This window comes from Grus americana, chromosome 1 (assembly GCF_028858705.1).
Source record: "Grus americana isolate bGruAme1 chromosome 1, bGruAme1.mat, whole genome shotgun sequence".
Taxonomy (NCBI): domain Eukaryota; kingdom Metazoa; phylum Chordata; class Aves; order Gruiformes; family Gruidae; genus Grus; species Grus americana.
The window spans coordinates 153,887,561-153,903,322 of record NC_072852.1 but is presented as its reverse complement, the minus strand read 5'-3'; the positions used below and the strand labels follow the sequence as shown (position 1 = coordinate 153,903,322).

The 15,762-nt window shown below is 39.3% G+C and overlaps 1 long non-coding RNA gene across 1 annotated transcript in view; it reads left to right on the top strand.

Moving 5' to 3' along the window:
* The window catches only part of LOC129199675 (uncharacterized), a 427,470-nt gene that overhangs the window by 53,406 nt on the left and 358,302 nt on the right, over positions 1 to 15,762 (top strand). The window lies entirely within an intron of this gene.

Genomic DNA, 15,762 nt, shown 5'->3' with positions numbered 1-15,762 from the left:
CAATCTCTTTGCTCAGTTGGCCTACTGCGTAAAGCTGGTGGCTGGCAAAGAAACAGAAGAAAGGTTATCTAATAATTGAAGATCATGGGAAGAAAAGAAGAAAAGGGGGAGAGAGGAAGAGGAAGAGGAGGAAAAAAAAGGAAAAGAAAATTCTGAGGGGATAAGCATGATTTGGTACATTTCATTTCATTTCTCTTTCCCATCAGAAATGGCTCTGACAATATAACTATCAAATTAAAGAAGACAGGAAAGAAGTTCAACATCTTTAGTTTGAAAGTTATCGTATGTCTAAGCAGCATATCATTTCTAGATACCATTTTCATTGTACTGACATCAGTAGCATTTTTAATCTAATTAATAAAAAATAGATATGACAGGAAAATGAGAAAAAGCATACTGATTTGCCATGTACAAGCTCCTTTTTAAATGGAGACATATTCTTTCCAACTTATCCCATGTGCAACTACTTTGACCACCATTGAAGAAGAGGATGGCATAAAACATTGATTCTGTTGACATCAGTAAGTTTTTTGCCATGAGCTCTAATGGTAGAAGGTTTCCCTTCCCAGTCCCAGATTTACTGTCCCTCCCAATATATCTTATTTGTGTCATGTTCTAATTTGAGATGATGTTCTCTGAGGTCATTCACCACAATTGTCAATGTTGTGGTCTCCAGTCCTTGGAAATAAAATTACGTTTGCACTACCTGTTCACACCATACACACCCTTGCCTGCCCCCACAATGCATCAACCCTTAGCAAAAGCTTGTTCCTCTCAATTTTAAACCTGTCTCTCCTTGGTTAGCCTTTTGTGTCATTGAGAATTGTGCACTAGTTCTGACAATGCTTCTCTTTTTATGCCTTGATTAGTGGTGATATAATTAACAACAGTGAAAGATACAACTCTGTGATTATTTTACAGAGTTATCAACCCTTGAAGTGAATGGGGTAACCTACATCTCAGAACCAGTGTTTTAGGCTCTCTGCAGATTCAGGCAGACATCTTCAGAAATGCTTTATTCAAGTAATATTTCAAAAATGGTTCTTGCTTAGAATAACAAATGAACAAAAATGGTACTAAAAACCAACCCAACCATCATAAATTAAAAAAAAAAAAAAGGAGAGGGAGATAAAGTAGAAGTTTTAGTGATCAAATCAGATTCTTGCTGGAAATGCACTTTATGGAAGTGTTCAAGACCAGGCTGAATGGGGCTTTGGGCAACCTGGTCTAGTGGAGGGTGTCCCTGCCCATGGCAGGGGGGTTGGAACTAGAAGGTCTTTGAGGTGCCTTCCAACCCAAATCATTCTGTGATTCTATGATTCTATGATTTATGAGCTATAAGTATGAATAAAATAAAGATAGAACATAACTACATAATAACCTAATACAGTATCTCTGAGACCAAGAGAAAACAACAAAGTGGTGTTGCATTAATATGAGTTGGAAAAAAAGTACTGCAAGTAGTAGAATTGAAATGGCTACCGTAAAACAGCTCCAATTAGCTCTTCCAATGAACATGCTGGACAATTTTCTGTCCTTATCTTTTAATTGTTCTTTCAACCTTTGCATCCTTTTCTTTTTGCTTTGAGAGAAACAATGCAAAAACATTTGTTTTCAGGATTCTGAAGAGAGCTATTATTCATTTATCGTAAAAAAAGGTGTCAGTATTTTGCACAATGAGGGCTTGCTCACTAGCAGAAAAATTTGAGTCCTGCTGAACTGTGAAACTTGTCACTGTTCTATACAAAAAATTAGAGCTTGTTTTAGTCCTCAAATGTCCCTGCCAAAACACAAATAGCACTGAAAGGTATTGACATTGGAGAGGCAATCCACTCATTAATATTCAAATAAATCATCTAGCCTTTGGGGATTCCTGCACATACAGTCTTTCTGCATTCGGTTTGGGGACTCTCTATTGTAAACAGACCCTGGGTTTGGGTCTTGCAGAGATTGCAAGTTGTGTTGTGGTCAACAGGAAATCCCTCTCCACTGTCACCTGGGACCAAGATATGGCTGAGAAATACATAAAAGCTCTATCTTGTGTGCAAATAAATATTCAACAGGATCTCAAAACCATGGTAAAATATTTTGTCACCTAGGCCTTTCTCCTTTGGCTCAGATTTCTTCCAGTTGCTGCCCCAGCTGCCTCGTGCCTTGCCGTCTCCCACTCCCCCTGCAGATCTTTAGCGTAATGATGGCAAAAGGTTTAGGACAAATTCATCCCGTTTGAGGTCTCCTGGCCTTACTGCTAACGCTCTGCATACTTGTTTCTCTTCAGATAGTGTTAATCTGAGACCTCAGCATTCTCATGCGGAGTGGAGAAGGAAAATTCAAATTGATGGTAAATTCTCCCTTGTATTTTTAAGAATAACTACATTATTATTCTCTGCCCCTTGAAATCTGGTTGCTTTTTCAGTATGATGGCAGCTCTAGGACTGAATTTCAGCTTGCTTGCTTTAATAGCTGAGCAATTCTCAGCGTAGCCTTTTTACCAGAGAGCTGCTGCATGTTGCCACAGAACTTCTGCTCCCGAAAGAGAAGGTTTTGACTGTTCCAGACCACAAAGGTGCAGGAGATAGCAGGAGATGGATAGCCTCCAGAGAAATACCACATTGTCAAAATTTGGCAATGGTTAATTTTGATCCTGTTATGAGTCCTCTGTTAGTGGAATTCAGTAAAAAATTTTCATCTGTCCTGATTTTCTAGCTAGAAAAAAGGGGGAGGAATATTCGTTAGACTTCTCTTTTGAAGATTTTTAGAAAGGTTTTGGCTTTTTTGGCTCATCTCGAGTGCAGGCCTGAAATAAGAAGCTTGATTGCCTCCTCCTTGTTAGAGAAACTTCTGGGGCTTGACAACTGCATCGTCGCCACTCTCTCCCTTTCATTTCTCTGGGATGTGAACATGAGGGGCCAAGGGTACGTGCTATCTGCCAGGGAACTCTGTTTTGGAGGGGGCAAGGCGAGGATGATCTGTGAATCTGTCAGCATTGGCTGGTTAAAGGTCCCCCCAAGTGTTTTAATGAATGAACTCATACTCAAGTAATCCAAAGATACATAGCAAATGGATAAAGCACCGCAAAGGTTGCTCACGTAGATCTCAGCAGCCATTCCCCTGCCCTCTTAGTCTGGGTGCAGCCCACTCCGTCTGGATCCTGCACTGCTCTTGTGAAAGAAGGGACTGCACTGTGGCATCCTCTTTGCACCCTTTGGCCAGCAATCCTCCTGCAATTTCTGTTGCCCACACAAAGACTGAAAAAGCATTCCAGACATGTAATGCCATGTAGTTAGGCAGAAACAGGCAAATTAAGGTATGTATGACATGACAGGTGTTTCCCTCATTCACCAGTGTTTATCACCCAGTATTTATCTAACATTGCCATGACTGAAACTTCCAAGAGTATTCTGAAAGACAGAGATGTCCCTATTTCACAGTTACAGAATGGAAAGAGCTTCACTTCCCAGGATTTAGAAGTACTTTTTACTGATCTGCTCTTTTCTCAGTAATAGTGTGTGAATTGCAAACTCTTTTTTTCAGACTACAAACTTTCTGGAAAGACATTTTGTTCTGAGTTTGTTTACATGGTGCCCAGAACAATTGTGTTCTCAGTTGTGACTGAAACTCCTCAGCATCACGATGGTCTCCTCAACAAACAACACTGCATTTCTTACACTAGAGTGAGTAAAGTTACACCTGTATTTTTCTTCAAAAAGAAGTCATGCTCTGCATGGTGTGAGCACTGGAGACATCTCTTAATCCTTGACTCTGTGTGCTTGTCATTTTATAATCCCTTCTTCAAATAGTAGCCCAGCACATTTTTTTTTCCCCAAGAAAAAGGTGTGGGTTTCTTGTTTGTTTGGGTTTTTTTTTTTTAATATGGCAAAGGAAGCTGTGAAGAACAAAAGGGCACACTTCATTGCATTAAAGCAGTCTCCATCTTTGCCACCAGAGTGGTGGCTCCAACTATGCTGAAGCACTCACATGCCATAAGAAAAAGAAAAGGAAAATCTCATCAGTGACAGCTGTACAGGGATGATTTTTCACTCATTGGAGAGACTGTCATAACTCATAGTCCTAAGAGAGTGTCTGTTTCTCACTGTCACTGGTGAGATAAGCTATATTTAATGCTGCAACATCAAAGCTGCCAATTTTACATTTGCATTTAGTGGTACAGTTACAAATTAAATACACTGCCTGCCTGGTTTTGGTTTTGGTTTGCAGAAGGTAAAGTGATGTATTACATTAGAGGGGAAAAAGGTCTTAAAAAATTTCAAAGTGCAGGGCTTGACATTTCAGGAACATCGGACGGGTACAGATTTAAATGATGTGAATTTATATATTATCAGCAATGTACATTAAAAATGTGCATGAGCATATTGAGGTCAGACTTCTTATTCTGTAAATTACTATATAGTATCCTTGGATAGCTCTGTGCTAAATATAAAAGCAAATCAGCGTCTGGTCTGCTATAACTAGTATGGAAAAAAGGAGTTTTCATTATCAGCAATGGAGATGAGATATATATTTGTGGCCGTAAGCAATGGTGGGGTACTATTAGAATGAGAATATCCTGGCTGATTATCTGTTTGTTTAAATGAGGAAAAATGCATCAAGTTCCTTTCAGGTGGTGGACTATATAACAAACTACTGATCAGGATTAAGCATCACTTCTTATTTTCTTTAAAAGGCTAGCAAAGTAATTGAAAAGTGCTGGATAGAGTCTGTTGTACTAAGACAGCATAAATCTAAAGTAAGGGAGACAAACATACAATGGTTACGCTTCTTCACTATCCATGTGTCCTATGTCTGAACTATTTATTAACTGAAACGTGAATGGGCAATGAAGGGCCAATTTATATGTTACATCAAGAGATGTATTATAACTGCCTTAAGCATTGATTTCCTTCCTTTGCCTATTCTTGATTGGGATATACACACATAGAACAGCAATAATGTGGGGTTTCCTTATCAGATCTTGGATATTTCCCCAGACTGTCTGCAACCATTAACCTTGCATATTATCTGACTTTAGTGATTAGTACAAGGCACATAAAACCGTATTGATGGCCAGCCTTGGGTTAGAATGGTGAGCTGAATTATTGGAGGTTAGATTTTGCTGACTTTGTGATACAAATGATAGTATTATGCTAGTCCTGTGAAATTGCTAATTTGTCATTTCTTTCATGGTGTAGTCAATGATGTGGTACTAATGAATGAGGCACATAATTGTGTGATACCGAGCTGTAGCTTCTTGCTGATGCCTTCTGCGCCTGTATTAAGAGGGAGCGAATGTCAAGACTCTCTTTGTTCACTAGTTCCTCTCGCATTTCTGCGCTCTGCTGCTAGATGATCAGAAACAGTGTTTGTAATTAATGCTAAGGCTATTGCAGTTCGATTTATAAGCCTGACTTTGTTCTGTTGTGCTCATTACTTTGATGAGGCGCTTTTGTAGGGTTCTGTCGCTTCTTTGCTCTTGCAGCTCTGCTGTGAGATGCGTGCGCTGCATCTGCAGGGAACTTCAGCAAATAAAGTCCTCCAGGATCGTACGGGGCTGCCGTTCTGAGATCCCCTCAAGAAGGGTTTTTCAGTGCACATCTCGGAGACTATCCAACAAAGTGGGCCTCCAAAAGGATTTGGAAGATAAACTGGAGTGGGTAAACTGGGGATCAGTGTTTGAAGCATTTCTTTTTGTCTACTGTTCTATTTTTGCTTAAGTGGTTGTGCAAGGAGATCTAACTGGACCAGATTAAGACATTGCAGTGGTCAATCAAAATGCTTCTTATCCTTATGATTAATTTGGGGGTTTCTTTCTTTTTTTTTTTTTTTAAATCCCTTTTTTCTTATTCTTTATCCATTTTATTAGGAAGAATGAGGCTCAGGGGAGGAAGGGGAAAAAAAGGAAGAAAAAGGACTAAGTCTTTTCTTTTAATTGGTAAAACAGAGTTCATGGCTGTTCATAGATATAATTTCAGCTTGTGTTATTAAATACTTTTTAGTTCTTCTCCCAGAAGGCACTGAAGAAATAGAAGTACACATATCTGTCTGCTTCCCACCTGGCACCAGGAAGCCGCTGGGCCAGACCTTTAGTTTACTTATGCAATGATGGACATCCCTAGCAGCCTCAAGTGGGGCAAGTTCTCCTGCAGCGAGGGCTGTGGGGGAGCACCAGCTCAGGCACTGCTGCTCTCAGGAGCACTGTGGCCGTCCCGTGCCATCTGACGTCATACCTAAAGCTCTAGCTTGGGAAAATAAAGTAAATATTGGAAAAATCTCAGTTTGTATTAAAATTAGACAGAAAGATGAATACAGAATAAGAAATAGTATTTATTATGAGAAAAATGAAAAAAATAATCTTGTTGGTTGAGAAGTCTGAAAAACAAGCACAAGTGGATTTTGAAGGCTCGAAAACTAAAAGGTGTGTGTGGTGGAGAGAGAACCTAGAGTTTATACTATTATAAAAATACAAAGTTCTGCTTTATCCTAATTGGATGCTTCTTGTAGGCTGTTTTGATGAATTGTACGGATCTGGAGTCCTAGAGTCTGATTTACTTCTGTATGGTTTGGTCAGATGTTAGTGTGATACCACTGAGCTCCAAATAATGGCTCACAAGCACAAGCCCTTGAAACTCCTTCCCTAATTGGTCTGAGCAGTTTAATCTTGAGAAAATCACTTTGGAAATCAGCTTTTTAGCCTTCTTACATGTAAAATGGGAATAGCAACATTTGTTTAAGTCCAAAAAGTGTTTTTTTCAGTTTTATGTAAGAAAGACGTAGTGTCTGGCTGTTAGTGAATAGTGCCTATGATATGCAGCAGAGGCGTTATGCTGCATATCATATTTACACATATTTACCCCATCAAATACCATATCATATTTATGCATATTTACCTCATCAAATTTAAAGTGGAAGAAATACACACTGCTCAAGTGAAAGTGTCCAAGTCCCAATTAATTTGATACGCTTACATTTAACTAGAAGCCACTTCAGTCTTTTTAGGCTCATACTTCTGTTCTCTGGTTCTTTACCATATGCATCTCTAGTGCTGTAATGAACTTTCACTGATGCCGCAGTTGTTATATTTATTAAAATGACATCAGTATAAACAGCCTTCTTTTGTAACAAACTGTATATTTATTGCATTAGTTTTCAAGCCAGTAGTCATGCTATGCTAAAATGTATTATTAACACGTCTCTGAGTTTGGAGTGATGTCCTCCTCCTGCTGCTGGAGAACTCAAGCTCTGATAGTGACATACTCACAAACTGCTGTTCTGCTTGAAGTGTTTTAATGGAAGATAGGAAGGCAGCTGTTTTTCAGATCCAGGTTGTCTCAGCGTACAGGCAATTTTGTGTTGGTTTTAGGAGAACAGTTTACTCGGAAGCTCGCGTCTTCATGAATTAACAGACAATTTCTGCCATTAGAATAATTCAAAAGCAACTCAGTTGCTTTTTTTCGAGACCTTTACTCATTCCACAAGTATTTGTGGAATGTGGGGTGCACTGGCTTTTCTGTTAGATGCAGTATCTCTACAAAATTAACCAGCAAATACAGTAAAAAAGGGAATGTTAGGGTCCCACTAATGCAGAGCTAGCGGCTTTTTAAACCATAGGCATAGTAGGATTTGGAGAGAGACAGTAGGGAACACATGCTATTTCTGCATTGTGAAGGACTATTTCCCATGGGCTCAGGCAGTGCAATTTAACAAATGAAACAATGAACAGGGAACCAGTTGCTATTCCTAGTCTGTCCCCAAGCAAAGCTATGATTTTCTTTTTATCTTTAGAATTTAAGCTTTGTGGATGATCTTTTATAATGTGTTTGTACAAAGCCAAGAATAAAAAGGGCTGAAATCAAGTAGATGATACACTTATTTTCTTCTGTTACTGTTGTTACAGCTGTCTAAAGAAGCAGATAAGAGAAGTCTTGTAGACAGAGACAATATCTCTTAGTTGGAACAATCAGTATAATTGCAAAATCTAGGCAAGTTCTTGGGCATACAAACCCATCTTTAAGTCTGGAATAGGAGATGGACACCTCAAATCTAAACAAAACCTGTATCTTTCTGGAGTTAATGATTTCTGGTATGCAGAGACACTATGAACATTATTTTATAGTTGCCTTTTGAAGACATTTTTTGCAGGTCTCCACTGAAAAGCAGGATTAGAGATCAGAGATGGAGTGATTGGTGAATATCTGGGTCTTTAATTGATTTGTATGGATGTGTGAGCTCACTCTAGGCTATAACATTTGTTAAGTCTTGTCTACTCAGTTTCCGTGAGAGCTCTGTATGAAGTATTCTATGTACTGAGGAGTATTGGGATCCAAGGATTTTGATTGTTTTGTTTATCTATTCCAGTGATGCACAGAAGTGTTGCCAAGCTTCCTGCTTATTAGTCAGATCAGACATAGTCTAGATCCATACGGTACTTTTTGGACTATAGAAACTTTCATCTGTTTGTAGTGTAATAAAATAAGGTTACTTGAAAACTAGGAAAATTTATGTTGGGAATATATCTTGGAAGGTAAGATCTCCTTTCAGAACAGTTTGCAATTTCTTAATGACTTTATCCGTAGTTTCCAAAGACTGGTGGCATGTGCTTTGGAGGGGCATGTGATCAGTGAGTTGTCCTGGGGGTTTTTTGTTATAAGGTGTTCTTAAATGGTAACTGAGTGCTTTCTGTAGCTGTGTGCTACAGATGTGTGAGTCTTAGGTATGTTTATTTTTTGATAAATTAAACAGTGTATTGCATCAAATAGAGACAAAAAGGTTGTGGATGCCCCCTCCCTGGAAGTGTTCAAGGCCAGGCTGGATGGGGCTTTGGGCAACCTGGTCTAGTGGAGCGTGTCCCTGCCCATGGCAGGGGGGTTGGAACTAGATGGGCTTTGAGGTCCCTTCCAACCCAAACCATTCTATGATTCTATGATTCTATGATTCTATGATTCTATGATTCTATGATTCTATGATTCTATTATTCTATGATTTTATGATTATTTTACTCTTCTGTTCCACCTCACAAAAGCTGCAACACTTTAACAACACTTTCAGAAGAACTTTACTCAGTTTTGCTTAATTCAGATTCTACTGGGTTTGGGTTTTTTGGTTGGTTTGGGGTTTTATTGTTTTGTTTTGTTTTGTTTTGTTTTATTCTTGGTAATTAGCAGATATTTCCTGCTCTCTGCTTTGTTGTTCTGGTTAGAAATGGGTATTGCAGAGGTTTAACTCAGTGTTGAATGTTTTCCCTGAGCAGCATCTGAAACAGATCAAAAGAGTATCTGCTCGGGTTGGGGGCCCAACCATCCTTTTTGACTATTAGCAAGGCAGCACCCGCCAACGCTAAAAGTGCTGGGAGCTCTGCTCCGTCCTGCCTCTCCACGGATCAAGAGGAGCAGGAGCTGGACTCTTTGAAGACCTGTAGTCACCCTTTCAAGACTAATTCCCTGTTGCTGGACCCAGCAAGGCAAAGCTGAGTCTCATGCTGCCTATCACCATCAGCTGTAGTCTGGCAAACACATAATCTGCACACTATTTCCCTCCCCTTGGGCTTAAGCTGCAAAGGTTCATCTCTAAAAATAGCTGAGAAGGTAGCTGGGTCTCTCACCAAATCCTCTCATTCTGACTCTACACATATTGCTGATGGGGCTCGCCGGTGTGATGGTAGAGGATCAAAAGAAACCTGAATTGCTGACAGTTTGTTTGAATCAAGGAAGGATATTTTTGACCTGAAATCCTGTGCATTACTTGTTTAACCGATAAAAGAACTGCCATTGTTGCTACAAATTACCTGTTTTGTCCACATTAAAATATAAAACATTTCTGTTGAAGGAAAATATGGCACCATAAATAATTAAAACTATTCCAATTGACTTTTTTGGTCAATTTTAATCTGACCTTAAATCACAATGGTCAGCTGTTTTATTTATTTTTTTAATTACTGATTATTTAGAGAGATTACTCTAAGCAATTACTAGTTAATATCCTTAATAGCCAGTTTTACATGTAGTCCACTGCTGTGTTGCCACTGGCCCTGCTTGAGAAATATAATACACTGAATATCAGATCACATCCTGCATGTCCCCAGTATTAAAGAGAACAAAATGAAAGTAATATGAATTTCACTGATAAGGACCACTTTTGCTATGATTATAGTTCTATCAAAATGTACCAGTCTAATATTAAGCACAGATTTACATATCTTTGAAATAATACAATTATATATAAGAAACCTTGCTTTAGCGATTAAGACAATGAGATCTGCCCCATGGTGTTATGGGGAGAAGTCCACATTTTTTGATCTGGACAGGTTGGGTTTTTTTCTTCTCGATATTATTGAAGCTATATGAGGCAACAGCTTCCCCCCCCCCCCATTTTCTGAAGGGTTACAATTGTTCTGTCAGTGATACTTGGGTTACGTATTAAATGACCTTGTGGAGGTTCCTGTTTTATTGTAATCAACCATTTAGCAACAACTGGATGGTATATTTGTGCCTCACAGTTAGTTGTTTCACTGAGATTAAGGAACTATGAACCTTCTATATGTGCTATTATTTATTGAACCATGTTTGAAGAAATTCGTCTACTGCTTTTCATTGATGGGAGTTTCTGGCTAACAGCACTTTAAATAAGTGGAAAATGCTCAGTTATCACCCAATGTGAACAGGATCAATAATAGTTTAGTAGTGTCTGATAATTGCAGTGGCTGTTATACACAAGAGCTTGCATCTTCTTGAGTGACTCTTATCAATCTATTGTCCGTCATCATCTGATAATCAGACCGAAAATATAGTGGGGAATTATCCCTTTTTGAATCAAGCTTGTGAAAGACATTTGAAATAATGGTAAAAAAAATTCTCATTGTTCCACTCAGCAGGGAGAAAAATTCAGTATCTGGGTGACTATAGTGAGAAAGGGACAAAAAAAAAATACAAAAAAAATCCAATGTGCACTTGCTAAGTAGAAAAATATGTATACTACAGTGATATAAGGGCAAAATGTTTTTGCAATATTTGGAGAGTGTCTTAAAATATTTGCAGTTGTATTCTGAAGCAGTCATGACCCTTTGTATCGCCCAGGACTATGCTGGTGACTTGAAAGGAAACCATAGGACACAGATGGCAAGAAAGGTATGCTAGAGTGCAGCAGAGTGCAGCTCTTGTTGCTTTGTTCCTGAGGGCAGCAGCATCTCCGCTTCACAGCACAAGCACCCCAGCGCTGCGATGGCGTGCAGCTTTGGCTGTTCCCTCCTGCTCTTGGAAGAAATGTTGCTCTTGGACACACTGAATTCACTTACAAAACCAGAAATATTTATCTCCCCCACCCGCCCCTGCCGCTTTACATGGCAGTAGGAGTGGCTTTTTTAATGACTGTCTCATCATCTTCCTGCTTATGCTTCTCTCCCCATTTTCCTTTCCAGTTTTTAATTTGTCTTTTACCTTGTTACTTTCACTAACATGTATAGCCTTGCCATCTTAGGCTTCCTGGCCTTGCTCCTCTGCTGACAGCAGACAGAAGTGCCAGAAGTCTGTCTGTGCATAGGTTTTTGTATTACTAGGCTCAGTTATCTAAGAAAATCCTTCGCCTCTTTTTACATATTTGTTCTAGGAATGAAGAAAATAGATTTTTTTTTTTTTTTTTTTTTAGAAGCAGTTAAATGAAATATGCCTCTGTAGACCAGTGGCTCTACTAGTATATTCTTTTATGAAAAGAACTTGACAGTTTGTGTGTAGTCTACTGGTAGCAACATCATGTTTTCTTTGCAATAAGTTTCTGGCTTTGGTGTCTGTTGTATCAGGCCACTTGTTTGGCAGACACATATGTTACGGGAAGACAAAAGCACAACTTTGCTCTCTCTCCCCTTACTGTCGTACTTTTAATTGCTGAATCATGAAGTAATACTACATAAAGTAATTGCTGAATCATAGAATAATAATAGGTTGGAAGAGACCTGCTCAAAGCAGTTCAGTTACTTTAGGTTTATCAGGGACTGGTACAGGCAAGTAAAATTTTGGATATCTGCAACAATCTCCACAACCTCTCTGGGTTCCTGTTCCAGTGTTTGATCACCCTCACAATAAAAAAAAAAAAAATAAAAAAAAAAGGTTCCCTAATTCACAGGAAATCAGAAAGTCACATATTCCAACTTGGTGTCTGTTCCCTCTTGACTTGTGTCTGTTCCCACTGTGCACCTTTAAGAAGAGTTTGGCTCCATCTTCTCTACACCCTCCCATTAGACATTTGTAGACAGCAATAAGGCTGCCCCTTACCTTTGTCATCTTAAAGTTGAGCAAACCTGCTCTGTTAGTCTCTCCCTGTTCATCATGTGCTCCAGCCCCCTGACCATCTTGGTGGCTCTGTGCTGGAATTGCTCCAGTTATGTAAATGTCATTCCTCTACTGGAGAGCCCAAAACTGGACACAGTTCTGCAGATGTGGTTTCACCAGTGCTGAGTAGAAGGAACGGATCACCTCCCTTCATCTATGGGTTGTGCTCTTGCTCATGCAGCCCAGTATTTGATTGTTCTTCACTGCAGAGACTAATGACTCACGTTCAAAATGAACATGCTATGATGCGAGGGCATAAATTGTTTTTGATTATATCTAGTCTAGGCACCAAAGTTGTGTTTTTGAGAACTTTTCAAAAACGTTGTATCAAGTCATACCCCAGACTACCTTATTCAGAGGATCTCAATTTAGATCTTATTGAATAGCTTCTGTAATAGTCCTAAGTAATATTTAAGCCAAAGTCTCCAGCTATCCTGGCCATACTGTCTTTAATAAACTCTTTTGTCTACTTTTGAATAACAACTTGATTTCTGCCATATGGCTTGCAATGTGAAGAATTAAATACAGTATTTCTGTACCTTGGCATGCATATGTCCTCTCTTCCTTTACATTTATTTCAAAGGCAGTTTCAGACTTGATTGTGGTCTGCTGTCTATTATATATCTCCTGGACTATTCAGACTGGAATGAAATTACAACAGCCCTAATTCCCTGAGAAAACACTTTTGACTGAGCAAATAGGAAACTTAATTGGTGGGTGCTTCTGTAGTCCTGTCCTTTGCTAGGTGATTAGAGCACAATCAAATTACTCTGTTGAAACAAAGCAAAATTTACCAGTAGCCAAAGTATAATTACTTTGAAATATTAATCTCTAGTATGTACCTGCGGGACTTCCTCTCTGTAAGGGTATTGCCTTTTTCTCTGAATGTCAGTGAGTAAAGATTTACAAATACTAGCAAAAGTCTTTCAGATTTTAAAAATGTCCCTATTCTGCATCAGGACAAACTCAACACCCCTCCACACACACACTGTTTCTGGGTGAAAAAGGGGCAACAGGTGATTCCCCATCAAACCCAGAAAAGGAATCTCACTGAAGGCATTGGGGAACTGCTTTCAAGTTCTTGTTCTGCTATACTTCTTATTCCCTTATATGCCATACTTCTTCATCCCCTTATGTATAACACTGCGGGCTGCTGCTGGGTGCTTGTCCTGTCCTGTACCAGTAGAGATGACACCCTCCTCCTGCCTGCTCCTAGGCGTAGGACTTGAAAAGGAACATGAACACGTTAAAGGCAGTGACCTAACTACTAGGCTACGGTTTATGTTGTCTTCCAAGACAAACACCTTGGACCTGAAAGATTATCCTGAGGCAAATTTCCACTACACTGGCATTATTCTTGAGGGGAAAAAAAAAAAAAAAGCTAGTTTTTTATTGAGCTGTTTTGTGTCCTTACAGTTGTTTTGAATCATCTTCTCCGACCAAAAAAAAAAATCAAAAAGTGCAGCTGAAACATTCCCTGCTACCTGTATTTATAATTTTTTTCTCTTTGGCTTTGTATAGAGCTTTTTGTTCTCTTAAGGTGCAATAAAACCTCAGATAAAACAGAAATTAAATAGGTTTTATTTGCATAAAAACTATAGCCTCTAACTCCATCAACTACAACTTTGTGTGCCATATATGGTATTTTTTCCTAAAGCCCATTTAGTAGGTAAAGGATGAATAGGCATTTTTAGACCTAGTCTTGAAAGCTGACCTGCTTGAGATTGGCTGGTACCTTCGGAGGGCTAAGTTGACAAGGACATTTGTTACTTCCATATTCACAGAATTCCTCCTTTCCTTCTGAGCTCTAGCTGGCTATGCTTTCAGAAAGAAATGGATGGTTCTCTGTCTTCTCAAATTGATAACCAGATTTCTGACTTCCAAAATGGAGGATTTCTAAATAACTACAAGAAAACCAAAGGAAAGAGCTTGTTACTGAAATGGCAATCACCAGAACTTCTTCCTGTGCCACCCTGGAGTTTTCAACTGGTTTGCTGGTTCCCTTTTCTGTACACACAGAACTGTGTAAGAGAGCAACTCCCTTCGGTCTTTGGAGTGAAACAGGTTAAATATTGCAGCATAAAGTGTGTGGTCCACACTGAAAATGACTTGCGGATGCTGCTGCTAAGACCATGAATCTTTTATACCTCAACCCAAACCTATGCATTTTGTTTTAGTCAGAAAATTCAGCCCTTAAAAATCAAAATGCCATGGAAGAATATTCTTATCTGATCTCAGACAATCCCAATAATGTTGTAAACTTAATAATGAAAGAATATTAATAATGAATGAATATGTGGCATGTCTATGAAAGGCTTTGTCACTTCTCTCCGTGGAGTAAAGAGTGAAGGACAACTGGGCTCTAATTTGACTGCCTCAGGTAAGTGCCCAGAGTTAAAGCAGGATGACTTTGACTTTGGATTCCAGCTTCTTACCAAAATAGCGTAAAGACAAAATTCAGCTGACTTGGAAATGGAAAAGTATTTGGTTGAGGAAAGCAGGATTTAATTTCCGTTCTCAGTTATTCAGTATAATTTGTACTTTCCTTAAGGAGAATGAAAGTTGCCACTCTTAAGATTTAATGATATTTTGCAAATGATTAATAAAATGTAATAGGCTTAAGGCAGTAGTGCTTGCTACAGATGAATTCCAAAGTGATAAGCATTTTAGGTGGAAATACAGGTGACTGGAATTCAAAGCAGTCAATTATTAAGTCACTTTCTAACCTTCAGCTTTCTGTAAACCAACTCTAAAAAGAAACCAAGTGAGGTGCTTGTCTACAGGACTCGAGCTCCCATTACATTACATAAAAGTGATGTCAGCCTCTCCTGTTTGACTGAGAAATGTTCCAAACTGATGAGTGTGGGTATCCATTCAGGTAGATAATTTGGTTGTGGACAGTCCAGTTAAATACTTGTTTTACTCAGCCTTTTTATCTTGAAATTAACTTTGCCCCAGTGCCTACTGATTACAATGTGTTTGTTCTTCCTTGGAGCTGTTTGCTTTGGCATGGAAGGTGAGAAGAAGTTCCTTTTGGAGCCAGTCTCTGCTCATCCCAGAGCTGCAGAGCAGCATCAGGCTTAACTTCTCCCGTTTCCCAAGCTAGGGCTGCCAGCCTGCCCAATGCAAGGCGATGGACAGCCCGAGCATGAACAGAGGGTTTCAGCAGATCCATGCAATGAGCTGTCTTCAGGCTCTCGGACCAGCCCTTTCTACCCTCTTTGTCCTCCAAAGCGACAACAGCCTGATATCCAATATCCAGAAAGTCACTGGGAGTCGTGCTCTTCTATCTTAAATCTGGAATAGTGGGTGTCAATATGTAGTCTTACAGCCTACCCGTCCTCCAGGATAAACACTGAAATCTAAGAGCATTGAAATGTTTTCCACAGCCCCTGTCTTTAGGGCAGAATAGGCCACGTAAGTGAACCCAAGACCCCTCTGAGTTAAT